Consider the following 13,161-nt stretch of genomic DNA (forward strand, 5'->3'; position numbering starts at 1 on the left):
TATGTATATAAATGTAACCAACCCTATGCTACACACACATCACCACCACCGTCACGTGGCCAAGTGGCCACAGCCCTAAAATGTGGGCTTCCTCTGATATCAGGAGCTACTGTCCTTTGATATTATATGCACACAAAAGGCAAGAACTCAGGCACTGCTACTTTGTGTAATTTTTATGACAGACAATATAACCATTCTTAATTCTAGTCCTTTAATCTCCAAATAGCAGTGTGGTATATGTTGTGGTGGGGAGTAGGGGAGGAACAACCAATTGACCACCATGGACAAATATATGGAATTATAGTATAATGCATGATTATACCTGTAGATAAGGGCATATGTGTATATTTATTAAACACCAAAAACATGCCAAGCACTCTTCCCGCACTGAAGGTCAAACTAGACAAGGTCCCTATTCTCATGCAGCTTCCTTTCTAGGGGCCTGGAAGTGGGACAGGAGTATTGGAGACAAAGAATAAGTATGTAAAACACCAAAAACCAAACCAAAACAAAGAGATGGCATCAAGTACTATGAAGAAAAGGAACTGGGTGACAGGAGAGACAGTGTATCTCTAACTATATGCCTTCATATCCCATTAAAGCTGTAAGAAACCAAAATTTCATTTAGTTTAAGATTCTTATTTTCTAAGACAGGAAGCTGAGAAACAGAGGTCACCAGGAAATGGACGATCAAGCCACGACCACTGTCAGCACTTCTAATAACACAGCCTTTCTCACGATGCAACTCCAGTGATACAGGGTCACTGTGAATAAAACAGGAATGAAAACCTCTGAGGTGGCTCAACACCGTGGAATCAAGTAGTTGAGAAATACCATCTTTTTGGCTCCTACTCTGTGTTGGCTACCGGACACCCAGTATCTCACTTAACAGAACCCAAGTCTCCTGACTCCCGTTCTCATGCTTTTCCCCACTACACATCTCCCCGTAAGGGAGAGAGGAAGGGTAAAAATCACGTTGATTCTTTTTCCATTCATACATACAACCAAGTACATTCACAGGTACACTCATAGTAAAGTCTTAGCTTCCAGTGCAGGATCATGAAGTATTCCCAATGTATGTCCCCTGTTTCATTATCCCAGGGTAATAGCACCCACTATTATTCCACCTTTATGCAATACCTGGCAGCCTTAAGACATCCCAAATCCTCCACTGCTGCTCAGAGAGGTTCAGAAACTTACCTAAGCTCACATGGCAGTAAGTGGCTAAGCCAGGCCACAGACCCTGATCTTCCAACTACTTAATCTCAGGCAGGTGAGCAAAGGGAAAAGTTAAGAAAGATGGAAGGAGCAGGCACTCGAAAAGGGATAGAAAATATAAGGGGCGGGGGGGAGATGCTAGAAGACTCACCTACACTCAGCACCCACACATGGCTACTCAGTAGGAAGCCTGCAATCTTTTCCCAAGCTTGAAAAATCATCAGGCCATCCTACCCACATAGCGCAGAATTATCATAGCAACTAACACCAAGTGCTTAGTGTGGGCTAAGCATTTTATAGTGCCTTTGAGGCAGGTACTATTATTATTCTCCTTTTACAGATGAGGAAACTGAGGCATGGAGAAGTCCAGTAACTTTCCCAAAGGCACAGAGCTAGTAAGTGGCAAAGCTAGGTTCAAATACAGAAAGTCTAGTCCTGAAGACCCGATTCGTTACCAGCACGCCATGCAGCCTCCCTGAAGAGCCAAGTTCATAAAATCTTGGACACTGAGTTGACCATGTGGGCCACACCTGACAGTATGTGACATCGATGAAATGACTGTGTGGTCTCTGTCCCAGGCACAGGAATCTCATCAGACAAAGAGGCACCTCAGTAGAAGTGGTTAGAGCTGCAGAGACTCAACTGGCGCCTTTCTCTCCAGGACGGGAAAACATTCCAAGGAAGCTAGCTTGGCTGCCATCCAGGCTGGTCCCTGCAGGTAAGGACCTCTTTGGCATCACAGCCAATAAAACCCACACCTCCTGTGGACACCAAGTGGGTGCCACTTAGGGATCCTGAGAGCCACCCCCGAAGAACCGTTCCCAGAAATGACCCACTCACCACTGGCAGTAACTCAAGCTGTCATGAGTGTTGTCAGCCTCTGAGGATGTGGTTCTGGGCAGGGCTAGAAAGTGGTTCGGCGCCCTCCCGGCTAAGGCCGTGGGCCTGCTGGTAAGTGCAGTAATTGGGGGAGAGACCTGCTGGTCTAGTAGCGAGTCCCCATCCTGCACATCTCCAGATTTCAACTAAACCCGCAGTGCCGGATCTGGCTGGGCATAAAGGCCCTGAGTTCCCTTTCAACTGGCTGTGCATTTTATCAATAATCCTCCCAGTAATAACCAAATCCAGGAAATATTAACACTCCACCAACTTACTGAGATGAGGAATTTCATCTAGCCTCAATTTTTATGGTGCCATTTTACTTTTTATCCAACTCTTAGGAAATTTGGTACTCATGAAATAGAAGCCGTGTAATTTTATATTGTGTCTTCCCCTCCTCTTCTGAGAATCTGAGCTTCTCAAGCCTTCCCACAGAGAGGAGATTTAATTTACTCTGGAAAGATATGATTCTTGTACCAACTAGACCTCAAAAGTAACATTTTGTACTGGAAATCTCCTAAGATCCCCCAAGGCTAAATACCTGATTCTGGTCTGATGCGGCCTTCAAATCTAAGGCCGCTACTGGCTATGATGTAGCAGCTTTTTAAGATAACAGTTAGAGCCTAGGGTCTGAAGACTTCCTGAGCAGGAACTGATCGATTCTAAGGTTTGCAGGACAAATATTCTGAGTCTAAGTCTGGCGGCAAAGGGATGGTCTCCATTGGACACCCAGAATGTCTTCCTAAGAGCGGAAGGAACGTGTCATTGGGAAAGGAATTAATATGGATTAGACACCCAGTAAGTGCTAGTCATTATGGCCATGCCTTTATATTCTCTGGCACTCATCCACATACGTGGGCAGTATCACTTCTACATTTATGGATGAGAAGGCGGAGTTCTTTCGGACAGAGAGCTAAGTAATAATTAGCTGAGAGAGGACTTGTGCTGGCATGAGCTTGACACCCAAGTCCCTGCTCTTCCTGTCCCACACTGCTCGCTCCTCAGCTCCTCTCCCCACCTCTGCCCCAAACTGCTCTGCCAGGTGGGGGTGGCCTACCATGGGTTCCACTGCCATCAAGCATCTGGACAGGAACCACTGTCCACCTGGAGAACCCTGATGTCACCAGCAGGTCTGTACCCACTGTTTTTTAGTTCTCTTTTCAGTGATGATTTCCACACATTACATCACGCCATCCTGAAATCACCCCTAAGTTACGTGTTATAATTTCTGTTTTATCGAGAAGAAAACGGAGCTTCTGAGAGGGTAAGTAATCTGTACAAGATCACAGAGGATGTGAAGTAGCAGAGAAAGGACTGGAACCCAAGGTGGTGACTCTTGAGTCCACAGCTTATATCCCAAGGACCCAAAAGCGGACAGTCCTGCCATCCTCTGGTTTCCAAGTGGAAGGGATGAGTACTCATATAGTTTAATATCCAAGTACATGGGCAGTGGAGGCACAGAGTTCAGATCCCAAACAATTCATATCCACTTAGTTGCTATGCTTAGGTAATTCACTTAATTCTACAGAATCTCGGTTTCCTCATATGTAAAATGGGTGGAAATAATCCCTCACACAATTAAGGTGAGGATTAACTGAACAATGCAAATAAAACATCAGATCCTGGAATATTATATATGTTCAATAAATACTTGTGGAATGGATAAAGGAAAGAAGAAAGGAAAAAAAGGCCCAATAAATGAATTACTCTGGCTCCCAAAAGTTCAAACTGCTCATCTCTACAACACAGTAAACTTTAGAGTTTAGACCTTGCTGTGGCAGACATGTACACACAGGTTTTCTATGTGCTTGCTTTGTTTCCCCTTCTAGAGTATGATTTAATAGGCAATACAATCTCAGTTCATTCATTTGAAAAATCTCTTACAGCAGCAGTTCTCAAATTTTTTGCTTTCAGGGCACTTAACACTTTTTTTTAAAAATATTTTATTTATTTATTTGAAAGAGAGACAGCAAGCGCGAAAGACGGAACACAAGCAGGGGGAGTGGGAGAGGGAGAAGCAGACTCCCAGCTGAGCAGGGAGCCCGATGTGGGGCTCGATCCCAGGACCGTGGGATCATGACCCAAGCCGAAGGCAGACACTTAACAAATGAGCCACCCAGGCGCCCTGAAGATCCCACTGAGTTGTTGTTTGTGTGGGTTTAACAATACTTATCACGTTAGAAATTAAAATGAGAAATTTAAAAATATTTATGAATTCATTTAAAAACAACAAACCTATGTTTGTTGCAATGTTAACATAAAAAGCATTCTTATGAAAAGAGACCATTTTCTAAACAAAAAAATAAGGGTGGCATTGTTTTACATTTTTTTGCAAATCTCTTTAGCATCTGGTTTAACAGAAGACAACTGGATTCTCTTATCTGCTTTTGCATTCAAATACCATTTTGTTATGTTATTTTGGTTGAAGTACATGAAGAAAATCCAACCTCACACAGATGTGTTGTTGAAAGGGGAGGATTATTTTAGTAATTTTTTTTCAGATTATTGTGGAACTTCTTTGATACTATACCAAAACTTGACAAGTGGTAATTTCCTAAAGGCTAGTTGCAATGTTAGGGCTCCTGGCTGGCTTAGTTGGTGGAAAGGGGACTCTTGATCTTGGGGTTATAAGTTTGAGCCCCACGTTGGATGTAGAGATTACTAAAAAATAAAATCTTAAAAGAGGCTAGTTGCAATGTAGAGTCAAAAACCGTATCAGTATACTTTTCCTACTCCTACATTAAAATCCACTGATCTATCTTGAATTTTGAATTTAACCATGCATGATTTTGTAACATCATGCATTGGTTACTTGGAAAATACTAGTTTAACTGAGTTGACATATTTCGTCACATAATATAAAAATCACATTCATTACTATCATCACTGATCTCATTAGAAAAGCTTTAAGGATTTGGGAAGCTCTCTGGCCCATCCATAGTAGTGGATACAAGTTTTCTAAAATTCCAATTCTTGCTCAAAAGCTCAAATTCCATCACTGGCAACAGTCAATTATTTTCACTAAAGAGAGACTCACCTTGCTCATCTGCCTGCCAAATACCAAAGTCGGAAGAACCATAGTTTGTCAGGTATGTGGTCAAGGGTCAAGATTTAATAAAATTAGTAATTTTTACTGCTTCATCAGGATATTCTAAGGTGACACTGTCATTTTTTTTCCCCATGGGAGGGTGTTGTGGTACAGAATCCAATGATTACAAGTACTAGTTGTACCCACCATTGCTTCTGCACCTTCATTGCAAACTTCAACACAGTGGAAAAGACAAATAATGTGTTAGTGTCATCGTGAGAAGAGTTTTGACCTTATGTGTCAAACTATCTCAGGGAGTCCCAAGGGCCTACAGACTACACTTTGAGAACTGCCGCTTATAGTAAAGAATACTACAGAAATAGTCGTTGATTATAGACAATGGAGGCTAATAAATTGAAGAGTATTATTTCAATTAAGTTGAATTCAGAGAGAAATTGATTTATGGGTTATAAATATGGAATGTTTTTGTGATATACCAAGCTCCTATTTGCTAGTACTCTAAATGTACCAAATCAAGAGAAATTTGAAAAGCAAACAAAAATAATGTATGCCACATCCTTTTAAATTATATTTAGAAAATTTTAAACTCCTTTGACTCCCTTAATTGTGTCAGTGTAAAACCCCAGACTTGTGCTCTTTCATCAATTTTGAATTATTTTCTTCAAAGGGATTCTAGATATACAGTAGCTGGGAATATGGATTTGTACCCTTTGGTGCTAAGAAGCCTTCAAGTCCCTCCAGTTACACTCACTGTCTGCACTGTACTTACAGCCCCTAGGACCGGACTCTACGTATTTGTCACACTGTACTGCTACAGTTACTGTTTGTGCATCTGTTTTCTCTCACTAGAGGTCATACTTGGGTAACCTATCCCCAGCGTCTAGTGCAGGTCCCAGCAAAGCAGAGACAGTCAATACCTATTTCCTATAACTGATTGTCTGAATGAGGCATTTCAACACTAAGAAGTCAACTCCTTTCAAGAAAGAATTCATACCCTTACATTTTAAACAGGGATTGATCCTTGCATTTTCTATTGCTTCATAAAAAATTATCACAAAGTTATCAGCAGCATGACATAGCACAATTTATTATCTCATAGTTTCCATGGGGCAGGGTTCCAGCATGGTGTGACTGGGTTCTCTGCTCAGGCTATCACAGTTCAGGCTGGGCTGAACTCCTGTCTGCAGATTTGCAAGCTCACTTTTGTATTTAGTAGACTTCAGTTCCTTGTGGTTGTCCCCATTTCCTTGCAAGTTGTCAGGTGGGGACCACTCACCTTCCCTGACAAGTACCCCCTCCATCTTCAAGCCAGTAATGATGCATCAAAAAAAATTTTTTTTTCAAGATTTTATTTATTTATCTATTTGACAGAGAGAGAGAGAGAGAGCGCGCGCGCACAAGCAGGGGGAGCGGGAGAGGGAGACGCAGGCTTCCCGCGGAGCAGGGAGCCCCATGCGGGGCTCGATCCCAGGACCCTAGGATCAGGTCTTAGCTGAAGGCAGTAGTTTAACCAACTGAGCCACCCAGGTGCCCCAAATGCTTTTATTTTGAATCTGACTTCCTCTTCTATGCAGTGGAGAAATCTTTCTGCTTTTTAAGAGCTCACGTGACCATGTCAGACCTACCTCATCATCTTTCTTTGCTCAAGTGACCAGTGGAAGTGAGAGAGGCTGGAGGGGCAGCTAGGATAAGCTCAGGGTGCTGCCAAAGCTGTATGATCCGTTAAGACAAAGATAACCCATTTAACCTCATTTTTCCTCTTGTTTACAAAACATTATCACCAATTAATTTTCAGCAGATAAAAATGAAGTGCCTTTACAAACATTATCTGGTGTTATAGTTATTTTGATGACACTGTAAAGTTCTGAGGTTCAGTTAGTTTTGTGTCTTCCTTTCTTTCCCTCCCTCCCTCCCTTTTTTAATCCAGGAGCCACAATGTCAAGAGTATGTTACTCACACATATCAGAATTGATAGGTGTTGCAGTTCAGCAGGGAAGGGACAAGAGTTAGGATTAGCACATCCTCCCTTTTCTTCCTCCTAATAGCAGGGACATGAGGGAGAACTATGTGCAAGGGAAGTTCTACATTAACTACAGGGTCATGGCTTAAGAAATGGAAAAGGTCAATCACTAAACAGAGTTGAGGGTGTAAATACATTTATTTCGAAGAAATTTTAAAAAGAGATTTGGTTTTCTCTCCAACATCAACAGGTCAGATTTTGGCCAATCATTTACCTTTTAAGTAAACTTTTAGAAAAATCCTTTTTATATTTAAATGCAACTCTTCTATAAGGTTATATAACTTTATTGTAACTTAATTATCTCACCCTTAGGGTGACTAAAGAGTCATATAATTGTCTTACCATTTATTAATCATTAATGCACTAAATGCTGTATGAAACAAACATGGCAGAAGTGAAATAATCAAGGAAAGATCATTAAAAAGAGAGAAAGTATAGGTTGCAACAGCTAAAACCTGGATGCTTGAGTGAAGGGACAAGAGAAGGGACATTCACTGAGTATTCACTATATTCTAGAAACTATGAACGATGCTTTTACATTTGTGCTCAAATTTATTTCCTCATTTTCAAATGAGGACACACACCGAGGCTCAGACAGGCTAAGTTTTGCCCCAGGTCACACAGGCTAGTCTGTGATGTTTGAATGTGGATCAAATACAGAGCTGTTTTATCCCAAAGAGCTGAACTTTTCACTGTGAATGGCTAAAAAGAATGGCAACAAAAGGGAATAATTCATTCTGGGGGCCAAAAGAGGACCTACAATTTTCAGTAACCGGAGCCTCTACATAGAGGGACTGGGGTTGAGGCTGGAAGCTGTGAGATGATCAGAGTAAAAGGGAAAATGACTTCTAATTACGTAAAGTTGCCACACCCTATTATTTGATTGGTATCATACCTTTACAACATCCCTAATCCCCTGACTGCGTGCATTTATTTTTTGTGTTAAAGACTGTCCTTTGGGGCGCCTGGGTGGCTCAGTTGGTTAAGTGACTGCCTTCGGCTCAGGTCATGATCCTGGAGTCCCTGGATCGAGTCCCGCATCGGGCTCCCTGCTCGGCGGGGAGTCTGCTTTGCCCTCTGACCCTATCCCCTCTCATGTGTTCTCTCTCATTCTCTCTCTCTCAAATAAATAAATAAAATCTTTAAAAAAAAAAAAAAAGACTGTCCTTTGTCCATGTGAAGATGGTCCTTTGAAAATGAAGAGAAAGAACTGGAGTCATTCAAGATTAACAAAGAACAAAACAAACAGGTTTGAGATTTACTGTGCTAGTGGTGAAATATGACAAATAAGGCCATACAGTGGTGAATTCAGAAGTCAAATAAAGGCCTAAGTGAAAGAAAGGATCACTAGGAGGCAGGATGAGGAGGAGGATGAGCCTGCCTGGACTACTCGCTGTGCAAGTGTAGGTGCTATGGGGTACATGTGTGTATGTAAATTTTTTTTAAAGATTCATTTATTTTATTTGAGAGCGAGAGAGAGAAAATACGAGTGTGGAGGAGGGGCGGAGAGTCTCAAGCAGATTGTGTGCTTAGCAGGGAGCCTGACTCAGGGCTCGATCTCCCATCACGACCCCAGCCGAAACCAAGAGTCAGAGGCTTAACTGACAGTGCCACCCAGGGTACCCCATGTATGTAAAATTTTACAGTGGAAGGACATGGGGTAGGGCAAGATTCCAATGGTTCATAACATTTTCTGGATCACAGACACTGATCTGATGAAAGCTGTGTATAGATGTTTTTATACACAAATACAATCACACATCAGTGGATTATGGCAGGAGGCCGCAGTATGCATAGGGGAGTAGAAAGCCTATGGACTCTAGACTTTGCTGCTATTTTCCAAGAGAGAAGAGCTTTAGCAATCACTGCATAATATTATTATTAATAAGCTGGAGTTTAATCAGCTTGTCCAAGGTAGTATTTGTGTAGGTCACTGGGAAATAATGGAATATAAACAAGTCAGTGAAGCTGGGTGAGAAGTCAGCAGCAAGAGCCTTCTCTGTCTAGCCACAAGGAGCTCAGAGCAGAGGCGGCAGGCTACATCTCCCTCCGTAACCCAGTGACAAGGCTGTGTGATGACAATGGGCAACAGAAAAGGACAGAATGAGGTCTCTCCAGGAGCTCCAGAACAAGAGAGGGAATGCATTGCTTTGGAGTGAGTGAATTCCCAGACATTCTCCTCTGAACCTTATCCGCCATTATTCCTGAAAAGATTCAGTCAAGTTTTCTGGTGCCGGTCTGGGCACTTGTTGGTTAAAAAGGCTCTCTCAATCCGCTGCCCAGGGATGGCATACTTGAAGGGAAGGCAAGTCTTCCCACGGCCACCACAGCAGCACCTATTACCCAGTTTCAGAGGGCTGGGAGATCTCCCCGGGGCACTCAGGATGTTCAATGGGGCAGGAAGGATGTCTGTGGCCCAAGAAACTGGATGAATGGAGCTCTCCCTTGGGGTGAGGGGTGACTGGAGCCTGCATGGGGTCAAGATCAGGGAAGTCCCACAGCTACCAAGAGGGGCAGTGTAGATGAGCTATTCATGTGTTCAGGCTACAAATGCATGGCGCACAATCTACGGCAGCAAAGGCAACAGCCTTAAACCTAATAATTTCACGTTGGAAAGGCACCTTTCACACTTAAGTAACTATGCAAAGAATCTGCCTTATTTTAAATAAGGCTGACTTTTAAGATCAGGTGTGAAGCATTTACAAAACAGCAATAAGAAGGCTTCTGTGCCAATTTTGCCCCAGCAAGCTATCTCTGCTTTTAATAAATGCCTTAAGTGTAAAAAGATCCTCTGTTAAAACTGGGTGTTTTAGGGGCTCCTGGGTGGCTCAGTCGGTTGAGAGCCCAACTCTTGGTTTCGGCTCAGGTCATGATCTCAGGGTCATAGTATTGAGCCCTGCATGGGTCTCTGTACTGGGCATGGAGCCTGCTTGGGATTCTCTCCCTCCCCCCGCCCCGACCCAACCCCTGACGCCCCGCTCTCACTCTAAAAAAAACAAACAAACAACAACAACAACAAAAGCAAAAACAAGAAAAATTGGGTGTTTTAAAAAGTGAAAGGAGTAACATTTATGTCTGTGGGGATCCTCATTTTTCTACAGATTTTACTTAAGAGTCTTCCAGAGATGAAAAGAAAAATACAATAAATAAATAATTTTGCATTCAGCTACTAACACTAAAACTCTAATTGAGCTGAAGTTTATTAGGAAATTCAAGTCATTTTCTATGAATGTATAAATGTGGTATTTGCTCTGTAATATAAGCACTAAAGCTATCCTATAGAGAGCTGTGCTATCCAATACGGTAGCCATTAGTCACTAGCTTTTGAGCCCTTGAAATGTGGCCGTAAGGGCTGTACATGTGAAATACACACTGAATTTCAAACAATGTGAAAGGAAGAATGTAAAAAATCTTAGTATCTCTTTTTTAATACTGACTACAGGTTGAAATAACATTTTGGCTATATTGCATTAAATAAAGTCATTACTAAAATTAATTTTACCTCTTTCTCTTTACTTTTTTCACGTGGCTACTAGAAAATTTAAAATTATACATATCACTTGCATTTGTGATTCACGTTATATTTGTCAGGTAGGTCTGCTTTACCTAAGATTGCCCCTTCCCTACTATACTCCAATTTGACTTGAACAACAACAAAAAAGTAGGCATGGTGACAGAGAAAAGTTCCTTTTGGAAAAGGAAACTTAGAGATAAGGGAACTGGAAATCCGAGAAGTTTAGTGGAGGCGCTGGTAAACATTCGACCTCGATAGCCCCATACTCAGGACCAAGCAAAGCTTAAAACCAAGTATTCACATGGTAGGAGCACAAAACCCTAACGTTTCATATAACGGCACAAAATAAATAACTAGATGATATCTATCTTTCATAGGTTAGAGTGAGCCTTCTGAATAAATGGTTTTACTGCATAGCAGTTATATATAACTTCTTCAGCTTGTCAGTCAGCTCAGATTACTTTCAAAAACACCTAATACACATTCACAGATTCATTACAAGTTAATGATCAACTCATTCCTTGATAGGTACCCATCTTTTCCATGTCATGTCAGAATATACTGCCTGAAAAAAAACCCCACAGCTTATCTTGAGTGAAAATGATGCCGTAGACATCACTATTCGTAGGATATACTTGTATGAGTCAAGGAAAAAGAACCTTTTGTTTTGGATTTAAAAATAAAATCCTGAAATGAGTTGAGGCAGAATGGAGGCAGAAAACTTAAATGACAAATACAGTCGATTACACAAGTTAGGTTTGATGTAACTTTGCACATTCTGATTCATCTTAAAGCCCCCAAGTAAGTCAAACTAGAATAGAAAACTTTCCTTGAAAACATTTGCTTCAATGGTATAAAAGAGAGGAAGCAAAATGTAAAGACCTTTTAAAAGACTCTTAATTCTACTTATATATTATGAAAGAGAAGCATTCTATGGCAACAGGGAAATCATAGCAGCAAAGATGGTAATAGCTATTCTCTGCTGGTGAAAAAGGATACTTCTGCAAACATAAAATCAAAGATAAACTCTATTTTGTACCATTTATTGTGAATAGGAAATTTCCTCCTTGAATTTTTTTTTTTGCCTCTTTTTGCGGGGGGCGGGGAGGACATGGTGATGAACTCAAGGCAAATACTGAAATCCCCAACTATAAATCCTTCCTAAGAGCAACCTAGGTTGCCTTTAATTTACAGTAAGTATGTTGGAGCTGGCTTGTACTAGCTCTCTAGAGCAAACTGCTACATTTTCAGGAATTCTGAGAGCCTGTTAATATGTTGGTGGCTAGGGATTGGCCATGGTGGGATTATTTACACCGTGGAAATTGGCAAATGTGAAAAGTCAGTGTCACTTCCCCTGAAGCTGGTTGTTAAACATGTAACAGCACACTACTAGCAAACACTGAAACCCTTCCTAATTTCCTAGTTGTAAAACGAACTTTTCTTCCTTTATTCCTCTTTGACAAGCAACAGGAACATAATTTTGATCTTTGCCTGAAACCATGCCAGAATAAGAAATTTCAAAGATCATCATTTGACATGATCTAGGATGACCTGATCCATGCTCCCAGGTCCTGCTAACACTGGGGGAACGTGTGGCCAACATGTGGTCATTAATTACTCTGCTTGGTTCCTTATGACTGGGCCTCAACAACACAAGGTCTGAGTCACTAGATCGAAGGAGCTCCACTGCACAGAAATGAGAAGAGACTTGCAGAAGATTCACGGGCATTTCCCCCCCTCTTCTCAAGGAAATAATGTATTCAAAAAAGTGCAAAAATGCTAATATAATTATTTTTTATAGTTCTGTATAACAAATTAATCTTATGCAGAAAAGGAAACAATTGAAACTATGCCATATATGCATCAAAGAATGCAGCTTTCGACATGAGGGTGGTATATCAGAGTGCAATTATCCAGGCCATCCACACAGAATCAGGCATGGGACTAAATATTAAAAAAGGAGATAAGAGGCTGTCGTCCTTGCAGCACATACATTCAGGATATGTAACATAAATTCTTGCAGGGATATCTGAAAATAATTATGAATTTTAGGGAGAATTATAAAAGAAGCAAAAATAATTTAAGGGCTAATTAAAGAACATCTTTTAAGACACTCAACTTTTTGCTTTAACAATGCTTTTGCCCAGGTTTTGATACCAACGTTATCAGTAGGGGCCAGTTCTCAGGCAAAAATAATAGCATATTGAATCTGAAGTCAAAAGACCTAGATACTTATTATTCCTGGTCCTACCTGCTATTTGCTGTGTGAACTTAGGCAAATCACTTACCCCTCCTGTGTTTCAGATTCCTTATTAAATGAGGCTAATATTTTCCCTGGCTAAGTCTGTGTAAGGATCAGATGAGATCATGCATAGAACAACACTTTGCAAATAGTAAAACACCACGTAAACACTGTATAAATTCCACTTTGGAAAAACAAAGTCATTACGCTCATTTCCTACATTGAGAAAGTTATTACCT

General features: G+C 41.1%; 1 protein-coding gene across 4 annotated transcripts in view; it reads right to left on the minus strand.

Moving 5' to 3' along the window:
* LEF1 (lymphoid enhancer binding factor 1) overlaps positions 1-13,161 on the minus strand; it is a 120,633-nt gene that overhangs the window by 38,767 nt on the left and 68,705 nt on the right. The window lies entirely within an intron of this gene.

The sequence above is a fragment of the Mirounga angustirostris genome, unplaced genomic scaffold (assembly GCF_029215605.1).
Source record: "Mirounga angustirostris isolate CCGP_5_RB_7025 unplaced genomic scaffold, mMirAng1.0.hap1 SCAF_2, whole genome shotgun sequence".
Lineage (NCBI taxonomy): Eukaryota > Metazoa > Chordata > Mammalia > Carnivora > Phocidae > Mirounga > Mirounga angustirostris.